The sequence below is a fragment of the Mesoplodon mirus genome (assembly GCF_964341445.2).
Source record: "Mesoplodon mirus genome assembly, chromosome: 18".
Classification (NCBI taxonomy): Eukaryota; Metazoa; Chordata; class Mammalia; order Artiodactyla; family Ziphiidae; genus Mesoplodon; species Mesoplodon mirus.
The window spans coordinates 10,899,535-10,917,503 of NC_138994.1; the positions used below are offsets into that span (position 1 = coordinate 10,899,535).

The 17,969-nt window shown below is 47.4% G+C and overlaps 2 protein-coding genes across 2 annotated transcripts in view; both read right to left on the reverse strand.

The window, feature by feature from the left end:
- TEX2 (testis expressed 2) overlaps positions 1 to 14,289 on the reverse strand; it is a 110,880-nt gene extending 96,591 nt beyond the window's left edge. Inside the window, exon 1 of the mRNA XM_082604288.1 lies at positions 14,156 to 14,289. The gene's annotated coding sequence lies outside the window, so the exon portion shown is untranslated. The remainder of the gene's footprint in view (positions 1 to 14,155) is intronic.
- POLG2 (DNA polymerase gamma 2, accessory subunit) overlaps positions 1 to 17,969 on the reverse strand; it is a 209,842-nt gene that overhangs the window by 24,953 nt on the left and 166,920 nt on the right. The gene's annotated exons all lie outside the window — the stretch shown is intronic.

A 17,969-nucleotide genomic window follows, 5' to 3' on the forward strand; every position in this document is an offset into this window, starting at 1 on the left:
ATAATTAAGAATTGATCATGTTTAATGTTATTCAAATACCTGCTTTAAGATTCTTCAAAGGCCTTCCTTAAAAGGAATAGCAAAGTGGGTAAGGACTTCCTTTAAGAGATTCACAGAAGACTGACTCTCACTGCAAGAGTCTGGCCCTGCTCACTGACAGTCCCCAGGCACAGCCACTGTCTTCTGAGCAGTGTCATCTGCTGAGTGCTCAAGGGATCGCTGGAGAGCCAGCCCATATTAACTCACTATGGAGATAACCTATTTGACAAGCTCTTTCTCAAGCCTCAAAGAATCTGGTTTGAAATCATCACGGTGGTTGGATAAGGGGTTCCAAAGCCAGTTTCCAGGCTTCCCGCTCGTCTGGCAGGGCCACTCAGTCCCTTAGCAACAGCATCACACCACTGAGAGATATTGATGTAAGCCCTACAACCACAGGCAGGAAAAGGAACCAACAAGGCTGAACCATGTACCTGCCCCTGCCTCATCGCTGCAAAAACAAGAAACCAAAACCTCTCGTTCCCATTTTAAATACCAATTTGGTCACCTGTATAAAAGAACTCCTAAAACGGAAAAATGTGGCCAAAAAATACTCCTGTCTTCCTTAGCTTGAGCACCCATCTCACGCAACACTAACCAATCAACAGTGCCCACCTGCTCTGTGCTTACTCAGCACGGAGGTGGGTAAGAGGCCAGGGGACGCCACTGCAGTGCTTGGGAGGAGCCCAGGAGGAGCAGGACAGCATTTCTGGGAAGGGAAATGGAAGTTACCAGGCCAACTCTGACAGATAACACAAAATGTCAAAAATTCTTATCAGGCCCAGTAGAGCAAGGTTTCAGAAAACAGTTAAGTCTGCAATTTCTGGAAGATTTCTTCTAAGCTGCGGGTCAAAATGTATATACGTTAAACATGTATTGCATTTTAATTTTTGAGATTAACACTCTGGCATTATAAATTCAAATAGTTGGAAGGACCTCTTGACCATCTGCCCCAGAAAACCCTGGGCCCTGTACTTGTTACCTGTGCTGTCAAAACAACTCATCACCTAATCCAGAAACTCAAATTGTGTTTTTTCCTTCCATGAGATTTTCATACCACAGATCAGACCTCATGAAATAAAATTCACCGCAGGCTATTAAGCCTCTGCCTACACCCCTGTTGGTCACAGTCAAGCCTGAAGACAAAAGCTTGGCTGACCAAATGAGTTTGGTCTCTGGCTCGGAGCATGATCAACAGTCATTTCTATTGGGAGTTTTAGCCTTAAAAAAAAAAAATTAATGTTCCTGCTTTACTATCAGGATCGAATATCACTCATCATCTCCCCACAGACATTAGCCTACCTTGGGAAATTAAAACAAAAGCAACTCCTTTCCCCTGGGTTTTCTACTACTCTTGACTTATTTTCCGCTTCGATCTTGCCTGTGAGCTTAGCCAGAGCCGGCAGCTCCACATTCCCCAAGGACAGCTCCCTTCAGGCTTCCTAGCACAGGCACTGGAGTTCCTGCTCCTAACTCTGTGGGGTGGGGCTGGACAGTAGGATGGGAAACCAAGCAGGGGCCACATCAAAGTAGTCACTGCCGTGGGCTAATGTTCCAGAGGTCATTTCTAACAGGCATCTGGATATTAAGGACACAACAATGGCTCCAGTTCCAGCTCAGATGAGAAGGAGGTCTGCCATTTTTATCAAAGGAAGCAACAAAATAAGGTAGGAGATGCTCACCCCAGTGACCGCAGGGTGAAGAGCAGGCGCTGTGGCGCCCGCCTCCCCTGAACCAAGCTCTCTGCCTGTTGCTGGCTGCAGCCACAGGCCCCCTTGTCCTCTGCATGGCTTTACCCCATCCTCAATGTTAACCGGCTCTTCCTTATTTGTCAACATTAGGTCCAAGCAGGACCACCCCCCCCCAACACACACACACACTTCCCTCTACCTGCTCTCAGAGGTAAAATTATCAGCAAGGTAGGGTTAGAATCTACCACGTGGTCCACTGTGCATGGAATTCACCTTAACAAACATCTGCTTGGTCTACTACACCTGCCGGGGGCGGGGGGCTCCTGTTTTAAAATCTGTCTATGAAGAAAAAGCATTGCCCCTCCATCTGGCAGGCAGAGTCCTAAGGTGAACTAACCTGCCCTCCGCTCCTTCCATCATAATTGAAACACTTCCCATCAGCCTTCCATGATCAGGGCACACACAGTGAATCTCCCATAGGGTTTTCTTTTGGAGCCAGGTATACCCACACTACTTTGCTCTGTTCTAACCCTCCCTCTGCCAGGTCACATTTACCTGGCTGTGCTGTTAAGGTTTCCAGGGCACGGAGCCATCACCTGCACACCCTCCGACAGGGGCATTCTCGACCAGCTCTGCCGCTAGCTCCCACTTGGAGTTCCTAGGCTCCACTTCGGTGTCGACACTGCTGCTAAGTCACCCAGGTCTCTGAGGTCTCTGGTTCTGCAATTTTCCTGACCCTTAATATTCAGCTTAAAGCCTTCTTAACCAGGTTTGCAAGTCTCCCAGAAAACATCACTCTGGCCTTCATGAAATACCTCCCCTCTGGTTATCAGAGGCTCTGGTCTAGGGAACCAGCCCCTTCCTTCCAAAAATAAAAACAAAAACAAAAAAAAGCGTTACCTAGGAAACCAGCTAGAGACATCCCATATCAGTTTTCTCTTTCAGAATCACAAGTTGTAGAAGAAATTTAACCACCGTCTCTGCCAAGTCCTTCCATTTCCTATTCAGAAATTCAAAGTTTCTGGTGAAGACCCAGGTTTCTCCTACGAGTCCCTCCCACATAACAGGAGGATCTGATGAGCACCAGCAGGGTCCTCCCCTCAGCTAGAAGTCGGCTCAGGAAGAGGGCAAGTCTCCTCACCTGCTGCAGGGTCAGGTCTAAACACAGCTGCCTCCATTCTTCCCAATAGCTGGAAGTCTCTTCCCCGACGAGGCACAACTAGAATTCCCTCCCACTGCAAATACAAACAGGGCAGAATCCTGACTCTCTAGAAAGAGAGGAAGACTACTACATCCCTGAGACTTCCCTGGTGGTGCAGTGGTTAAGAATCTGCCTGCCAATGCAGGGGACATGGGTTCGATCCCTGGTCCGGGAAGATCCAACATGCTGAGGAGCAACTAAGCCCGTGCGCCACAACTACTGAGCCTGTGCTCTAGAGCCCACGTGCCGCAACTACTGGGCCCGTGTGCCGCAACTACTGAGCCCACGTGCTCTAGGGCCCGTGCTCCACAACAAAAGAAGCCACCACAATGAGAAGCCTGCGCACCGCAAAGAAGAGTAGACCCCGCTCGCCACAACTAGAGAAAGCCCACGCAGAGTAGCGAAGACCCAATGCAGCCAAAGATAAACAAAAATTTTTTTAAAAGACTACTTCATCCCTGACTGTGGGCTGCATATGGAAGACTCCAACCCTGAGATCTCAAATTGGAGACCCATGCTACTAAAGGACACACACTCAGTGAGAGTGATGCCTCCTGAGGGCTGGAATAGGAAGCCAGACAGGAGGGCCACCCTTGCAACTCCACAGGCAAATGCCTTTCAAGTCTGTGACATGGGCACAGACATACTTTTCTTGTAAGACAGTGCTAAACCCACTGGACAGCTCCAACAATAGATTCCCAAGGACTCTCCCCCAACCCCCACCCCAGCCATTTCCCTTCCCAGGTTATTCGACTCTAAAAACTCTTCAATCCTTCCAATAAATCCAAGTTTTAAAGAGCATCCTTCAAGTTCCTCCTTGTTCCCAATGTGCTTGCATTCACTCATTCATTCACCCAGCAAACATTTAAGAAGCTTGTGCAATGGGTCAGATACTGAGCTAGGCACTGGGTATATAAGAATGAGCAAAATCGACAAGGTCCCTGCCCTCCCAGAGGAAGGGGAAAAGCAGATGTCTCCTAAAGAATATGTCACAACAACAGTGAGAAGTGCTGTAAAGGACAAGAGAGAAAAGGGGAGCGAGGTGAGGGGGCGGAGCTGTTTCCTGAAGAGGGAGCAGCAAGGTGGTTCAGTTCCTGAAAGGCAGAGCTCCCTTCCAGCTGGGAGTGGAAGGGTGCCTGGACTATAACAAACCAGGAGGAGAGAGGCACGGGCCCAGGATGAAGCAGGAGGCAGGAGTGGCTGGATCACGCAGCACTCTTCAGACCAGGTTCAGAATGTGGCTCTTATCCTGGGAGCAACTGGAAGCCTTCCTAGGGTTTTGAGCAAGGACGTGGCATGATGATATTGGGATTTTTTTTTTTAAGAATATGTTGGGGGTAGGAGTTTATTAATTTATTTATTTATTTTTGCTGTGTTGGGTCTTCATTTCTGTGCGAGGGCTTTCTCTAGTTGTGACAAGCGGGGGCCACTCTTCATCGCGGTGCGCGGTCCTCTCACTGTCGCGGCCTCTCTTGTTGCGGAGCACAGGCTCCAGACGCGCAGGCTCAGTAGTTGTGGCTCACGGGCCTAGTTGCTCCGCGGCATGTGGGATCCTCCCAGACCAGGGCTCGAACCCGTGTCCCCTGCATTAGCAGGCAGATTCTCAACCACTGCGCCACCAGGGAAGCCCGGGAATTTTTAAGACACCACTCTGGCTGCAGAGGGGTGAAGAGATTAGAAAGGAGAGGAAGCAGCTGTGGGGAGAGGAGGGAGGCAGCTGCTGCAGTCTTCGAAGCCAAAAGATGGTAGTTTGGACTAGAGTGGTGGCAGTGAAGTTGGCGAGAAAGAGAACCATTCAAGAGACGTTTAAAAGACGAAAATAACAGCACCTGGTAACAGATGAGATAAAAGCCAGCTTGCATTTGCAGTGAAGAGAAATGTCAGTTACCTCCGGGAGAAAATACTGGCTGTATATACTCTGCAGCTCACTGGTATTACACATACTTCCTTTGGCAACTATTTTTCAGAATTTCTAGACAAATTTAAAGCTCTTCTTATTTGCTCTTAAACCTATTCTTTTTTTTTTTTTTTTTGCTTTATAACAAATTTAATCAGTTATACATATACATATGTTTCCATATCCCCTCCCTTTTGCGTCTCCCTCCCACCCTCCCTATCCCACCCCTCCAGGCGGTCACAAAGCACCGAGCTGATCTCCCTGTGCTATGCGGCTGCTTCCCACTAGCTATCTACCTTACGTTTGGTAGTGTATATATGCCCATGCCTCTCTCTCACTTTGTCACAGCTTACCCTTCCCCCTCCCCATATCCTCAAGTCCATTCTCTAGTAGGTCTGTGTCTTTATTCCTGTCTTACCCCTATGTTCTTCATGACATTTTTTTTTCTTAAATTCCATATATATGTGTTAGCATACAGTATTTGTCTTTCTCTTTCTGACTTACTTCACTCTGTATGACAGACTCTAGGTCTATCCACCTCATTACAAATAGCTCAATTTCATTTCTTTTTATGGCTGAGTAATATTCCATTGTATATATGTGCCACATCTTCTTTATCCATTCATCCGATGATGGACACTTAGGTTGTTTCCATCTCCGGGCTATTGTAAATAGGGCTGCTATGAACATTTTGGTACATGTCTCTTTTTGAATTATGGTTTTCTCAGGGTATATGCCCAGTAGTGGGATTGCTGGGTCATATGGTAGTTCTATTTGTAGTTAAACCTATTCTTAAAAACTGTCATCCATTTTTGAAACACATTTATTGAGCATCTACTATGTGCTGGGGATAGAAAGGTGATCAAGATAGCCAGGCCCTTGGCATGTCTCCTCTGAGCCTCTAAACCCCCCTGGCAATGAATGCAACTCCCAAGGCTGAGGTCACCCTACCTCCAGAAACCTTCACATGGGTCACTCAACAGACTCCTGTCTACCTCTCAGAGACCTTCCACAATGCAACAGCAGCACAAGCAGGGAGATTCACTCCTTATTTCATAAGATCTGAGCCCCGGGAGACATCCCGCATCAAATCTAACTTCTCCAGGTGTCTGAGCTGCCAAAACCTTGCTCTTACAGGAAGACAATGAACCCCAAGAAGCAGTTCTTCCTTCTACATAATCAAACTCCTTTTCTCTAAAATGTACTGAGTTTGGGACCTCCATGTGAACTGTACTGTTGCATTTGTTGCCCAAATTAGTTTGTGCTGGATTTTATCCTACCATAGAGATTGAACAGTGTAGCTCCAGGGTTTACAAAACCATCAATGTGGCCACATAGAGCTATTTAACTGAAAATTAACTAAAATTAAAACTTCAGTTTCTCTAGCCACCTTTCAAGCATTTGATAGTCACATGCGGCTAATGGCCACCATATTGACGGCACAGATGTAGAGGTGCTGCTACAGGGTTCTTTGCTGTTTGATTTGAATTTCCCCTTAAAAAAAAAATACACAAAAGTTTAACATATGGAGACTTTCAACATATTAACTGTGTTCCCCTCGATTTTATAAGTGAATGCTATAATCTGAATTTAAATTAACATGCACCACAAAATTAGTGCTTTTTAGTTAGTTTCATAGTTCGGGCTTTGTGTATATTTTATTTGCCAGGAATGTTGAAGATAACCTTGTGATTCCTTGTGAGGAAGAAAGGGACCATGATTTTACAAGCCAATGTGGACAGAGACTGTCTTACTCTTTTTACATATACCCTACACATTGCCCAATATAGTTGATATTCTCAGTAAATACATAGATTAATTGGTAATCTAATTTTGTGCCTACTTTTCATAATCAAGTCTATAAGGGCCTTGCAAGAAATGTTCATTTCAGATTTGGAATTTCAACTACTAACACCAGTCCTGTAATGATGCAGCATGCAGGAATTTTTTCTCTCGAACCATATCTACCATGTGATTTTATATCCCAAAGATACATTTATATTGTGACAGAAAATCCACCAACAATGCTTCATATGTGAAACTATCTCGGAACAAGATTAGCAAAATGTTACTGAAACTGAGTGACAGAAACATGAGGCTCGTTATGTTATTCTTTCCTTTCGTGTATTCAAAACTTTTTTTCCAGAATAATAGATCTTTTTTAAAAAAAGGACTAATGCAGTTATATACAAATTCAATCGGTTCTAACAAATATTCTGTAGGGTAATTATAAACTTTGATATGGCTGGGTTCATAGAATTTTACCAAACCTCCCAAGCCAGGTCAAGAACTAACAAAGCCAGTGACTTGTTTTATGAAATTCTCCTCCTGTGTGATCGGAGGTGGGGTGGTTATGAGAAAGCACCATACCATGTCCCTTCAGTTGGGTTCTTCGTTCAGCAACTCGGAGCCATCATGCTTGATCACCTGATAATAAGGCCACTGGCCTCTGCCTCCTCTTATCAGAAAAAAAGACTAAAAATCCACTTCCCACAGCCCAGCACTAAAGCAGACACCTGCAGACAGAGGAACAATGCCTCCGGTCCACCCTGACTTCAAGGTGAGCCCTGCACCCACTGCCGAGGCTCCAGGGCAAGCACTGCCCAGGTGCCAGCTGATGGTTAGCACGTTACAGGCTGTCCAACACCAAGCCACAGCAGGATGCCTCCAGTGGACTCTAGTGGACGTGCACAGGAGCCATTTCAGTCCTACCTACTGCCCTGTGGTTACTTTGCACACAGAATGATGGGAAATGTGGACCCAGAACAGAAGCTCATACCCTCCAGGCCAAGTTCCCCACTGCCTACGAGTCAGCAAACCCTTGTAAGAAATTCCCAAGGTGCCTCAAGCAGTGTCCGGCTCTGAGCCCCAGCCCCGCCCCTCTGCTCTGTGATGCACCTGCCTCTCCCATCTTCATCCCCTCCTCCCCTGAAGCCAGACTTGCCACACCCTGCTCCCTCCCTTGAGGTGCTCTTCCCAGCACTCCCAGTTGCTGGCTCCCTCCCTTTATTCTTTCTCAGGGCCTGTTCTTTTTCCTCAGAGGAAGGAGACTTCGCGATTATCACAATTTAATATATACAATGCACACGTCTGTTGACTTGTTTATTGTCTAGACTACGTAATGTGCTATGTGCCGGCAGGGAACACATCTGTTTTGCTCCCCATTGGATTTCCAATGCCAAGCACAGTGCTTGGCTCCAGCAGATGTGCAGATACTTGTTTAATGAGTGATAATCACTGTTCAGTCAGTCCTTTCAGCGGAAAGATTTTTAAATTTTATATTTCAAGCCCCAAATGATAAACAGAACCTTTTTTTTTTTTGCGGTATGTGGGCCTCTCACTGTTGTGGCCTCTCCCGTTGCGGAGCACAGGCTCCAGATGCACAGGCCCAGTGGCCATGGCTCATGGGCCCAGCCGCTCCGCGGCATGTGGGATCTTCCCAGACTGGGGCACGAACCCGTTTCCCCTGCATTGGCAGGTGGACTCTCAACCACTGCGCCACCAGGGAAGCCCATAAACAGAACCATTTTGAGGAACACTGCTTAAAAGACAGCATTAGGTGTAAGAAAGGACTTAAAACTGAGTAAGAGAACGGGCCAGCTTATGTCAGCTTTAAGTAACAAATGTGAAATGAAACTCTTATGAAATGCACACTGTGATTCTGAAAGGTTATTTGCGGGAGCAATCCAAGCGGTGGGTTTAAATCTCAAATCCGAAATAAGGTGGTGACTGAAGAGGGCTCCTCTCGCCCAGCTCCATTCTCAACTGTTCGGATAAGCCGGGGAGGGGCTCAGTGTGTTAGTTCCCATCATCGTCTTGGGGGTAAAGCCCTTAGAACCAATCTTCCAAGCAAACCCAACAGACAAAGGTTGCCTGGTTGTTTTAAAGCCCACCCTGTTCCCCACCCCAGCAGCTTCCCTACAGAAAGGTCAGATTCTTCTCTCAACAGTCCCACCTATGCTCACAGTGACCTGGCCTGTGGTTTTTTCACCAAAGAAAAACCAAAGAGGACTTAAGTCTTCTGCAGCTCCCATAGAGTTCGTCCTTAGGTTTAACAAAGTTCTCCCAATACGCAGCAGATGCTCTGAATGAGAACTCAGAATTTAAACAGGGGTCAGTACACAATAAAAGACTAGGAATGCATTACCCCAAAGCAGAGGGAAATCTCACTTTTTGAACTGGGAAAACTTCCAGGGCACATGGCTTGAGAAGATTCCAAAATGAGGCAGGGTACATCTGAAACAACCACAGAACTCATATTGGGGAGCAACATAAGCTTGAGTTCTAGTCTCAGCTATAAGCCCTTGTCCTCGCTGTGTGATCTTGGACAAGTTACTTAACTTCTCTGAACCTCAGTTACCTCATCTTAAAATAAGACTGACATGGGCCTCCCTGGTGGCGCAGTGGTTGAGAGTCCGCCTGCCGATGCAGGGGATACGGGTTCGTGCCCCGGTCTGGGAGGATCCCATATGCCGCGGAGCGGCTGGGCCCATGAGCCATGGCCGCTGGGCCTGCGCATCCGGAGCCTGTGCTCCGCAGCGGGAGAGGCCACAACAGTGAGAGGCCCGCATACCGCAAAAAGAAAAAAAAAAAAAAATAAGACTGACGCTAGTCTCTACTACTCATAGGATGATGTGAGGTTTAAAAGTAGGAACAGTGCACACAGTAATTCTCCGTAAATGATGGTTATTCATATGGTTATCACCTACCCATTCTTTTCTCTTTACAAAAGCACTAGCGCAAACATCGACCTGAGACTACAGGAGGCATTTCCTTTCAACCATTTAATTTCTCAGATCCTTAGATTCATAAACTCACATAATCTATGACACTGTATTGGAGGGAGTGGGGGGAGGAGACTAAGAAATCAACTCCTCATTTTGGAAGAGACCCTCAAGATCCAGAGTAGGGAAATGATGTGCCCAAGACACACATAATAACAGGATAAACCCCCAGGACTGGAAACAGGTCTCTTAATACCAACTGCAGTGCTCTCTCTATCTCACTCAGAAACCCAGGGTTTCTGTGCTTTCATGACCTCCTAGCATCCCTCTGATGAATGGTACCTCACAGACACTTCACGCAATGCAATTAAGCATTTCAAGGAGTTTGGCAAGAGGCAACATGGAATCTTGCATAGAACCTTGAGGTGCTTTAAAATTCACGTATAAGAGTATTCACATCAGCCTACGTTTCCAAACTTCTTATAACGATAGGTTTTTTGTTTGTTTTTTTTTTGCGGTACGCGGGCCTCTCACCGTTGTGGCCTCTCCCTTTGTGGAGCACAGGCTCCGGACGTGCAGGCTCAGCGGCCATGGCTCACGGGCCCAGCCGCTCCGCAGCACGTGGGATCCTCCCGGACCGGGGCACGAACCCACGGCTGCTGCATCGGCAGGAGGACTCTCAACCACTGTACCACCAGGGAAGCCCAACGATAGTTATTTTTAACTTGGGATTTAAAGTTGACAAAGAACTTAACGAACAGACAGGACAAAGGGAGCTGTCTGTCCATGGCTGGTTAGCTCCTGAAGTCAATGCTTCTCATGCGGACAAGAGTCAGCCAAAGGACAGAGCTTCACGCAAACTGAAAAACGTTCCTCCAGTCCACAGATCATGGATTACTGCCTGGGCTCCAAGTGGCAAATCTTACGAGATGCTCCCTAGCTTTTCCCCAGAGCCACCTACCAGTTAACCATACATTCTGTCATCCGACAGAAGCAACTGTTACTGGGTGCTCACGCTGTGCCAGGCACACGAGTGACTTCATGTAATCCTCACAACTACCGATAAAGAATGTACTACCGTGGTTCATAGGACCTAGAACCCCACTGACTATGACACCATTATTTTACATAGGAAAAAGGAAGTTACTGCCAACTACAACTTAAGACCTCACAGATTATACGATACTTTTCAGAAATGTTAAGATGAGACAAACTGTACTGTCTTAGCGTTGTTGAAATGTGAATATTGTCCCATTTACAGGTAAAGAAACTGAGGTACACAGAGAGAGAAAATAATTGCCCAAGGTCACGGAGCTGATGAGTGGAAGCATTGGGATACAGACCTGGTAAGTCTGGTCAACTTTTCATGGCAGTAAACTCAGATTTCTTGAGAGCCACATGAATTACCCAAAAACACACCTGGCAGAGAGGCAGGACACAATGGTGCGAACTCTTGTTCGACCATGAGCACATTAACTGCAGCAATTCTCTGAACATCTCTGAACCTGACCTTTCATGTGTCCAAGAAGGCACTGTGCTAGACTAAAATAAACCGCCATCCTTCTTCTGGGAAAAAGCAATGTGGTACGATGGAAAAAGCACATTTGGAATCAGAAAGTCCTAGACTGAAATTCTTGTTCCAGAGAATTCCCTGGCGGTCCACTGGTTAGAACTCTGTGCTTTCACTGCTGAGGGCCTGGGTTTAATCCCTGGTGGGGGAACTAAGATCCCGCAAGCCGTGTGGTACAGCCAAAAAAAATCTTGTTCCACTATCTAACCAGCTTATTGCCCTGGGCAAGTTACTGAACTGCTCTGAGCCTCTGTTTCCTCTCCTGTAAATTGAGGCTACCAGCAACTATCTCACTTAGAGGGCTGCTCAAAGACGGGAAAGGATATATACACAAATAGAGAAAGCAGCACACGGCAGAGCTGGAATTCAACAAATGCTCTTTTCTATACTAGCCACCTTCTGCTTTGGGACAGAATCAAGGAACAAGCAATTCCCTGTGACCTCAGCAATCCCCAAGTGGGACACTCAGGAGAGAATAAGGATCAGACAGGAGAAAGCAGACCCTGAGGGACACTCAGGCAAAGAAAATGAACTGGAAGCACCTGGAGGACAAGGACAGTTGATGAACTTCCGAACTTCTCAATAAACTAACTGACAGGGGAACGGGAAAAAAAGAGAGAACTTAACACTATCAAAAGACACGGTCAATAGATATGAGGATGAAGAGATACCAATCCTGACACAGAAAATCAGTCTTGGAAGATTCAGTTTGATACCAAAAGTGATCTACAGCAGGAAGAATTTCCCCATTGTTCTGTTTTGTTCTTACTTAAGTAATATTCTGTGCATTTCTCCCCTTTCTTTCTTCAAGAGCTTCAGAAAATCCTCAGAAGAGCTTTGACTTGGAGGGAAGGTGAATCATATGGATGTAGAAACAAATTCTTGACCTGTTTTTTTCTCCATCATACCCATAATGCCTCAAAGTTTCTGGCACACAGCCAACTCTCAACAAAAATTAGTTGAGTGAATATTTTTTGACTACATGCCATTTCACTTTGACCAAAACTGCAAAACATCCTATATATTTATTCTACATAAAAGCCTAATAATCTTTCCTACTTCTTTTCCAGAAGCATTCTAAAACCATAATCTCTAATACACAAACGATACACTTGGTGAAAGCTATTTCTCCAGTCCTCTCACACGATGACATTCTACCAGCTCTTCAAACCTCCAACAAGGTCCAGCCCCCTCAGCCCCACCAAACCCCTGCACTTTCTCTTCCCCCTTCTCTGTCCAGCCCTCGGGTGCCTTGGCAGTTGTCTCAATTACCACCATCATCTGAACTGAATCAGTTTGTTAATCTCCTTCCTCTCAGGCACAGCACCTTTCCTGGAGATAAATGTGCAGGCAAGTCAAGTTCACCCACAGTCCTCCATACACCCACTACCCATCCCCATCCCAGCCTTCCCTGACACTCCCAGAGAGGCCCAGTGGACAAAAAAAAACACATATGGCATCACCCCCATCACCTCAGGAGGCTGCTTGTTTTCCATAAGTCTAGACCAATCACCAACTTTTGGAAGAATTTCAAAGAATCCTGAAATGATTTAAGGGTTGGGTAAGAGCTGATAGAAATGGCACTTTTGCTCTTTCAGTACCTCCTAGGAGATAAGCTTCACTGTGTCACTGAGCTCTAAACCCACAAACCTAGACTCCTGGGAATTCCCTGGCAGCCCAGTGGTTAGGACTCTGTGCATTCACTGCCCAGGGCCCTGGTTCCATCCCTGGTCTGGGAACTAAGATCTCACAAGCTGTGCATCGAAAAAGAAAAACCCACAAAAACCTAGATTCTGCAAACACTCCCTATCCCAGAGTTCAAGGATCATTTGCCCCTCCGTTTTTCCTTGTTGGTTTCCATATAAAAGTCACTCATTGTTTCCCTTCTAGCTTACATCAGGCTCCTGAAAGGACTCCTTTAAATCCTTTGATGAAAACCATCAAAACATGTGAAAGGCTGGTTCTTTTCCATTCCTGTGCAGAGCAGCCCTGGTGTCAAGACCTAGAACTTCAAACATGAATATGGCACCATCCCTGTCTTCATGGAGCCCACGCTTTTCCTCCAACTCTGAAAAAGTATGCCCTCCCTGGGAAGCGTCTATTAAGACGTAGTGACAAAGTACTTCATAGCTTTGGAAGAAGAGCGAGGGTGGAAACAGACTTTGCCCTTACATTGGCTGCCGTGTAACCATAACAACCGATGGTTTAAGTAACCATCAACCCACCTAGGGGCTAAGTTTTCCAAAAACCATTTTCAAAAGGGGAAAACTCCCCTGCACCGACTCCCGCGTCAGCCGTGCATTCTGGGCAGCGTGCGAGGCGCAACTGAAGCCGACGGTTCAGTCCATCCCCGGTCCCACCGTTTCATTCGTGTGCTCACCGGCAGCACAGCCTCCGCCGTCACACCCGAGCTCTGGGGCAGGGCACCTGGCATTAGGCCTCAGCCCAATGTCACTTGTTAACCTTCCAAACCCCCGGCTTTCGGGACGCCGCCGCCTCAGGTCTAAGGCACGCAAACCACCCACTGCCACCCACGATATTCAGGAGCTAGAGAAAAACAACCCGAGGCGCAGAAAGCCTCTAAAAGATCCGCGTAAAAGTAACTGCGGTTCTCGACTTCCAGGCATTTCGCAACGTGAGCGCTGGGGGCGGCAGGAACCCGGGGCCCCATTCACAAAATTACAAGCTGTTTTCCCTTAGTTTGCTTGTGGACGGTCCTCCCCGGACGGGGCCGAGCCCGGAGCCCGTGGACCGCAGGCTACGGGGACCGGCCGGAGAGCACCTCCGGCGGGGTCAAGCCCAGACCCCCACACCGCCCCAAAGGAAAGAAGGGTGCGCCCGGGGGCGTCGCGGGTAGGCGTCCCTGTCAACTTAACCTAGACCGTGACAGCGGGGCGGGGCCCTGTAAGGGCCGGACCCCTGCGCCCCGCCGCGCTAACGGCCGCCGGCCCCCGGCCGTACTCCGGACCCTGAGGAGCCGGAGCCTTCTCGGCGGGCGTTCCCTCCACCGCCCCACCCGGCCCCGGGAGCGCTCACCCCGGATCCACTGGCTGCCTCATTGTACTGCGCCGGCGCCCGTGCTCCACGGCCGCCGCAGCTCCCGCTACGGCTCGGGATCGGGCCACCGTCCTGCCGCCAGCCCTCCCCCGGGCCACCGGCCGCCCCGCCCCGCCGGCGGACCCGCCCCACACCCGCGGCGGCCGCCGCCAACCGGAGGGCGGCGGGGGCGGAGCAGGCCTCGCGCCAGGCCCGGCCAATCCAGCGCTCTACAAGTGCGCTGAGGAGCGGCCGCGGAAATGGCCGGGCGATTGGTCAGGTCTGTTAAAGGGGCCGCCGCCCATGGGGCTGGGGAGAGGGGCGGCGGTGGGGTTACCAGGGAGAGCCTGGTGTGGGAGAGGTAAGATCTTCTCTTCTCTCCCAGCCTGGCAGCAGCGCTCTCCCCAGCACTTTGCATATTAATTTCCTCTTCCTGCAGCCTAGCAACAAGTGGAGACAGAACCTGCTTCTGTCAGAAGGAGAAACTGAGTCTACGAGAACCAAGGTCTCCCGCTTGACAAATTAACTCAGATTTGGGTTTAGAGGGCAGTCAGGCAAATCTGTTCCCGTCCAATCCCACAAATTGGCTTACAAAGACACATTTTCAGCCTCCCCCTGGAGGATCTTTTTAAACATTTTTAATAGACATTCCGTGTGTCTGGAATGGGACTGGGGAAAGTATGCATTTTTCAACGCCCCTCTCCTGAGGCGATTCTGCTGTAGGTGGTACAAGAGTCACACTCAGGCACGTATTTCAAGTCGATCATTGTAATGAAATCCAAATTCAACTGCCAAAAATAAAGAGAAACTTTTTTTTTTTAATCCTCAAAATCAGTAATACGGTTGGGAGACTTGCTAGTTGGGCTGGACTTCGCCTACTGAGAAACTCAGAACAGCTCCCTGAGTGGGTCATGCTGAGATCTGAGTTTGAAGGGCCCTGGGCTGGGATGAAGCAACAAGCCAGTCTTGTTTTCTGACTGGTGAGACAATGCTTAAATACTTCAACGGCAATCACACCCTTCCTCGTTGCCATCACCAGGCCCAGTCATTACCCCAGGAGGGTGCCTTGCCCTTCTGGAGCTTGGTTCCAAAGACATCAAGCCCTGCCCACCCTCCCAGACACATTCCTGTCCCCATCCCTGTGTCCCAGACACACATCTGACCCAGAAGTTACTGCCTCGACTTGAAAGTCAGCCCCTTCCACCTAGACCCCTCCTACGAGGAGCAAACTGATTCCAAAGAACAACCGTTCTTGTCGTTGTTGTTGTTTTGCTGTGATATCTGATAGGTGCTGTGTTTGCCAGGAACAGCTCGACACACACATTCATCAGCCTCGTCAGGATTAAGTCTCTGGGTTGCAGATATCACTGCCTGGGATCACCATTTGCTTCACTTGGCCTTCCCAAAGGAAAATGAATTCTTGTCTTAAATGGAAAGGGTTCCGGTCGTGGATAGCTGGAAATGTGCAACAAAGGCAGTTAGCACTAGAGAAACAGCCCAAAGCTTGTCTCGGCCACCTCTTAAAACCTCCACCTGGGCTGGGGGTGGGATGGGGAGTGAAGGAGGGTGCCTGGAGCTGCACCACCGCAAGGGTCCCCGGAAGCTGGCAGTGTGCATCTCAGAGTGCCCCCCAAACCTCCTTGCCCGGGCCAAGCCCTATATAAATATTAGATTAATTAATACAGTGTCAACCTTACCTGGAGGCCAATAAGATCTAGCACGAACCCTTAGAAGAAGACTTTCTTTCTGAAAAGTGAGAAATTTGGATGCTTTGAAAAATAAACATATAATAACATAATAATATTAACACGTCCTACCTTTAAGAGGTTTCTCTGGGCAAGACACTTCGTCAAGATCTTTGCACATATTAATTCATTGAAACCTTACAAGAACCCTGTGTGGTAGGTATGGTTGTTATTTTCTCCATTTTACGGATGCAGAAGCTGAAGCTCATGGAGGATTGGTAATGTGTCCAAGATCACAAGACTAGCTCAAGAGAGAGCCAGCATTCATGACCTCCTAACTGCCTGCTCCAGTGCCTGCCAAAATGCCCTTCCTTGCTGCCGGAAACAGGATGGCTAACTTCAAAAGGCAAAAGAAGCAAATATCACTGATCTTCACCAAAAGACAGCGCAATACAGCAGCACTGCCTTGGAGTTTAAGTTCCATTGCTCTAACTTACCACCTGCTTGATCTTGAACAAGACATATCATTAAATTCCTTTGAGCCTCTGAGTGCTTGTCTATAAAGTGGGATAATAACAAATTCTGCCTGCTCGGGCTGGCATGAAAACCAAATCAAAGAATATACATAAATACATATGTACTTTGAACTTACAAATGAAGAGTGATTTTAGAGCTTGGCATCTGTGACTCAGTATAGTGACCAATGACAAAGGCCAGGGATTGTGATGCTAAATTTAGATATCAAACAAGATTCCTTACTTTGTCCCCCAAATAGCTGATCTATAGGTACAATATGTACAAAGTGAACTAAATCTTTTCTACCTATAGAAGTCATAGAAATTCAAACCCAAGTTATTACTCTGGCATCTGCCTCCCCCCCCCCCAACCATCACCCAAGTCTCTCTCTCAACCCAGACTCCAGCTTAAGCCTACAGGTTCCAGTATACTTGATTATTCCCAATTATGGCATTTCAAGATAATTCTTATTTTCTCATGAAACTTAAACCGAAAAAAAAAAAAAGGCTGTACGATTTTTTACTTCCATTTTTCTTTTTTGGCCGCACCACCCAGCATGTGGGATCTTAGTTCACCAACCGGGGATCAAACTTGTGCCCCCTGCACTGGGAACATGGAGTCTTTACCACTGTACCACCAGGGAAATCCCTGCTTCAATTTTTTGACATTGCATTGCACTCTTGGCAGGAGAAATGGTTATGAAGTACACAAAAACAAAAAGTTGATCCACTTATACATCTAAAAAAAAAGGGTTAGGGGTCCATGGTGCCACAAGCTGCACCTTTAACAAGCAATCACTGAGAGCTCAGTAAGTACCAGGTGTTGTGCTGAGTACTGGGGATGGAAATGAAGACAGTATTCGTAAAAAAAAAAAAAAAAAAGTACATAAAGATGACCTTTTAGCACTAGATCTAGCAGAGAAAGACTGACAAATTGATAGACCATTATAGGCTTCCACAAAGTTAAGCACAGGAGCTATGGCACACAGAATAGGCACTTATAATTGCTGGGGAACCCCATAGTGTTTTAGGGGTGACCAGATGAAGGCTACTAAGAAGAGAAACCAGGGCTTCCCTTGTGGCACAGTGGTTAAGAATCCGCCTGCCAATGCAGGGGACACGGGTTCGAGCCCTGGTCCTGAAAGGTCCCACATGCTGTGGAGCAACTAAGCCCATGCACCACAACTACTGAGCCTGCGCTCTAGAGCCTGTGAGCCACAACTACCGAGCCCGTGTGCCACAATGACTGAAACCCACACACATAGAGCCTGTGCTTTGCAACAAGAGAAGCCACCGCAGTGAGAAGCCCACGCACTGCAACAAAGACCCAACACAGCCAATAAGTAAATAAATAAATAAAATAAAATAAAATACATCTATTTAAAAAAAAAAAAGAGGAGAAACCAGAGAGGTGATTTTAAAAAAACAAACAAAAAAATAACAAGTAAGAATGTTGTCACCAAAGGAGAAGAGATTGGAGAAGGAAGAAGCAACATATGCCTTAGAAGGGTCCAGTTGGGAGAGATCTGAACAGTGCACCTTGGGATTTGGAAATCAGAAGGTGACTGAGGCCATTGACAGAAGCAGTTTAGGTGGGGCTGGAGATGCAGTGTC